The sequence below is a fragment of the Salvelinus alpinus genome, chromosome 10 (assembly GCF_045679555.1).
Source record: "Salvelinus alpinus chromosome 10, SLU_Salpinus.1, whole genome shotgun sequence".
Classification (NCBI taxonomy): Eukaryota; Metazoa; Chordata; class Actinopteri; order Salmoniformes; family Salmonidae; genus Salvelinus; species Salvelinus alpinus.
The window spans coordinates 71,131,749-71,136,813 of NC_092095.1; positions in this window are offsets into that span (position 1 = coordinate 71,131,749).

Consider the following 5,065-nt stretch of genomic DNA (forward strand, 5'->3'; position numbering starts at 1 on the left):
CACTTCACTCAGAGAACACTGACTCAAGCCCCTCTGTTCTATACACAGCCTAGTTACACAGACAAGGCTTCAAATCCCATTCAGTAAAACCCTACATTCTCCCTCCCTCTCTCTTATAAAGCTCTGGAACTCAACAACATTGAGAGGTGCTGAATCAGAAGCTGATTCACTGCTGAGAGGCCCAGCTGATCCTCCATATGTCTCTTACAACCAGAATGTTCTGGACAATCCACCCTTCTTAAAGAGAACCCCGGAACAGAGTGCCATCACAATGACATCGGTCAGCCAGTGTCTCTGCACGGACAATGGGTGACAGGAGAGGAGGAGGGGTTAACATGGCGGAAGGCTTTGAAGAGACCTGCGTCCTTAAAGCCTTTGGATGGATGAGTGAAACAGACTAAAGGCTGTCCACCCCTTTCATTAGCTGTGTGTGTAGAAACACCGTGGAGCATGTGAATACACACTGTGACATGTTTATGATAACCTATAGGGGAATCGGCCATAAGGGAACTCTCGTTGGCAGTATGTGTGTTCTGTAACCAAACTGATACTACAGTTCTGTTTGACCTTGTAGACTGAGGGTAGGTGGGGATGAACTGCAGGGATTTCCTGCACATTCAAAGGAAGTTTTTCTATATAATGTTCAAGATCAATGGGATACCTCCTAAGCACACAGCCAAGACAACACAGGAGTGGCTTCGGGACAAGTCTCTGAATGTCCTTGAGTGGCCCAGCCAGAGCCCGGACTTGATCCAGATTGAACATCTCTGGAAAGACCTGAAAATAGCTGTGCAGCGACGCTCCCCAGCCAACCTGACAGAGCTTGAGAGGATCTGCAGAGAAGAATGGGAGAAACTCCCCAAATACAGGTGTGCCAAGCTTATAATGTCATACCCAAAAAGACTTGAGGCTGTAATCGCTGCCAAAGGTGCTTCAACAAAGTACTGAGTAAACGGTCTGAATACTTATGTCAATGTGATATTTCCGTTTTTAAATTTTTAATACATTTGCAAACATTTCAAAAAATCTGTTTTTGCTTTTTCATTATGGGGTATTGTGTGTAGATTGATGAGAACTTGTATTTATTTAGTCCATTTTAGAATAAGGCTGTAATGTAACAAAATGTGGAAAAAGTCAAGAGGTCTGAATACTTTCCGAATGCACTGTAGAAACTGAAGCAGTGTGGGTGTCTGTCTGTGAGATAGAAACTGAAGCAGTGTGGGTGTCTGTCTGTGAGATAGAAACTGAAGCAGTGTGTCTGTCTGTGAGATAGAAACTGAAGCAGTGTGGGTGTCTGTCTGTGAGATAGAAACTGAAGCAGTGTGGGTGTCTGTGAGATAGAAACTGAAGCAGTGTGGGTGTCTGTCTGTGAGATAGAAACTGAAGCAGTGTGGGTGTCTGTCTGTGAGATAGAAACTGAAGCAGCGTGGGTGTCTGTCTGTGAGATAGAAACTGAAGCAGTGTGGGTGTCTGTCTGTGAGATAGAAACTGAAGCAGTGTGGGTGTCTGTGAGATAGAAACTGAAGCAGTGTGGGTGTCTGTCTGTGAGATAGAAACTGAAGCAGTGTGGGGGTCTGTGAGATAGAAACTGAAGCAGTGTGGGTGTCTGTCTGTGAGATAGAAACTGAAGCAGTGTGGGTGTCTGTCTGTGAGATAGAAACTGAAGCAGCGTGGGTGTCTGAGATAGAAACTGAAGCAGTGTGGGTGTCTGTGAGATAGAAACTGAAGCAGTGTGGGTGTCTGTGAGATAGAAACTGAAGCAGTGTGGGTGTCTGTCTGTGAGATAGAAACTGAAGCAGTGTGGGTGTCTGTCTGTGAGATAGAAACTGAAGTCTGTCTCCCAAACATCTTTGTACTCCCAACTCCCCCTCCCTAAAAAAACTACCTAAAGCACACCTAACCAGCCTGACCGCTGTGATCATTATAACCAGCCTGACCACTGTGATCATTATAACCAGCCTGAACGCTGTGATCATTATAACCAGCCTGACCGCTGTGATCATTATAACCAGCCTGACCACTGTGATCATCATAACCAGCCTGACCGCTGTGATCATTATAACCAGCCTGACCGCTGTGATCATTATAACCAGCCTGACCGCTGTGATCATTATAACCAGCCTGAACGCTGTGATCATTATAACCAGCCTGAACGCTGTGATCATTATAACCAGCCTGACCGCTGTGATCATTATAACCAGCCTGACCACTGTGATCATTATAACCAGCCTGACCGCTGTGATCATTATAACCAGCCTGACCACTGTGATCATCATAACCAGCCTGACCGCTGTGATCATTATAACCAGCCTGACTGCTGTGATCATTATAACCAGCCTGACAGCTGTGATCATCATAACCAGCCTGACTGCTGTGATCATTATAACCAGCCTGACAGCTGTGATCATCATAACCAGCCTGACTGCTGTGATCATTATAACCAGCCTGACCGCTGTAATCATTATAACCAGCCTAACCATCATAACCAGCCTGACCACTGTGATCATCATAACCAGCCTAACCACTGTGATCATTATAACCAGCCTGACCGCTGTGATCATTATAACCAGCCTGACCACTGTGATCATCATAACCAGCCTGACCGCTGTGATCATTATAACCAGCCTGACCACTGTGATCATTATAACCAGCCTGACTGCTGTGATCATTATAACCAGCCTGACAGCTGTGATCATCATAACCAGCCTGACTGCTGTGATCATTATAACCAGCCTGACAGCTGTGATCATCATAACCAGCCTGACTGCTGTGATCATCATAACCAGCCTGACCGCTGTAATCATCATAACCAGCCTGACCACTGTGACCATCATAACCAGCCTGACCACTGTGATCATCATAACCAGCCTGACCACTGTGATCATCATAACCAGCCTGACCACTGTGACCATCATAACCAGCCTGACCACTGTGATCATCATAACCAGCCTGACCACTGTGATCATTATAACCAGCCTGACCACTGTGATCATCATAACCAGCCTGACCATCATAACCAGCCTGACCACTGTGATCATCATAACCAGCCTGACCTCTGTGATCATCATAACCAGCCTGACCATCATAACCAGCCTGACCACTGTGATCATCATAACCAGCCTGACCACTGTGATCATCATAACCAGCCTGACCACTGTGATCATTATAACCAGCCTGACCGCTGTGATCATTATAACCAGCCTGACCACTGTGATCATCATAACCAGCCTGACCACTGTGATCATTATAACCAGCCTGACCACTGTGATCATTATAACCAGCCTGACTGCTGTGATCATTATAACCAGCCTGACAGCTGTGATCATCATAACCAGCCTGACTGCTGTGATCATTATAACCAGCCTGACCGCTGTAATCATTATAACCAGCCTAACCACTGTGATCATCATAACCAGCCTGACCACTGTGATCATCATAACCAGCCTGACCACTGTGACCATCATAACCAGCCTGACCACTGTGATCATCATAACCAGCCTGACCATCATAACCAGCCTGACCACTGTGATCATCATAACCAGCCTGACCACTGTGATCATCATAACCAGCCTGACCACTGTGATCATTATAACCAGCCTGACCGCTGTGATCATTATAACCAGCCTGACCACTGTGATCATCATAACCAGCCTGACCACTGTGATCATTATAACCAGCCTGACCACTGTGATCATTATAACCAGCCTGACTGCTGTGATCATTATAACCAGCCTGACAGCTGTGATCATCATAACCAGCCTGACTGCTGTGATCATTATAACCAGCCTGACAGCTGTGATCATCATAACCAGCCTGACTGCTGTGATCATTATAACCAGCCTGACCGCTGTAATCATTATAACCAGCCTAACCACTGTGATCATCATAACCAGCCTGACCACTGTGATCATCATAACCAGCCTGACCACTGTGACCATCATAACCAGCCTGACCACTGTGATCATCATAACCAGCCTGACCACTGTGATCATCATAACCAGCCTGACCACTGTGATCATTATAACCAGCCTGACCACTGTGATCATCATAACCAGCCTGACCATCATAACCAGCCTGACCACTGTGATCATTATAACCAGCCTGACCACTGTGATCATCATAACCAGCCTGACCATCATAACCAGCCTGACCACTGTGATCATCATAACCAGCCTGACCACTGTGATCATTATAACCAGCCTGACCGCTGTGATCATTATAACCAGCCTGACCACTGTGATCATCATAACCAGCCTGACCGCTGTGATCATTATAACCAGCCTGACCACTGTGATCATTATAACCAGCCTGACTGCTGTGATCATTATAACCAGCCTGACAGCTGTGATCATCATAACCAGCCTGACTGCTGTGATCATTATAACCAGCCTGACAGCTGTGATCATCATAACCAGCCTGACTGCTGTGATCATTATAACCAGCCTGACCGCTGTAATCATTATAACCAGCCTAACCACTGTGATCATCATAACCAGCCTGACCACTGTGATCATCATAACCAGCCTGACCACTGTGACCATCATAACCAGCCTGACCACTGTGATCATCATAACCAGCCTGACCACTGTGATCATCATAACCAGCCTGACCACTGTGATCATTATAACCAGCCTGACCACTGTGATCATCATAACCAGCCTGACCATCATAACCAGCCTGACCACTGTGATCATCATAACCAGCCTGACCTCTGTGATCATCATAACCAGCCTGACCATCATAACCAGCCTGACCACTGTGATCATCATAACCAGCCTGACCACTGTGATCATCATAACCAGCCTGACCACTGTGATCATTATAACCAGCCTGACCGCTGTGATCATTATAACCAGCCTGACCACTGTGATCATCATAACCAGCCTGACCACTGTGATCATTATAACCAGCCTGACCACTGTGATCATTATAACCAGCCTGACTGCTGTGATCATTATAACCAGCCTGACAGCTGTGATCATCATAACCAGCCTGACTGCTGTGATCATTATAACCAGCCTGACAGCTGTGATCATCATAACCAGCCTGACTGCTGTGATCATTA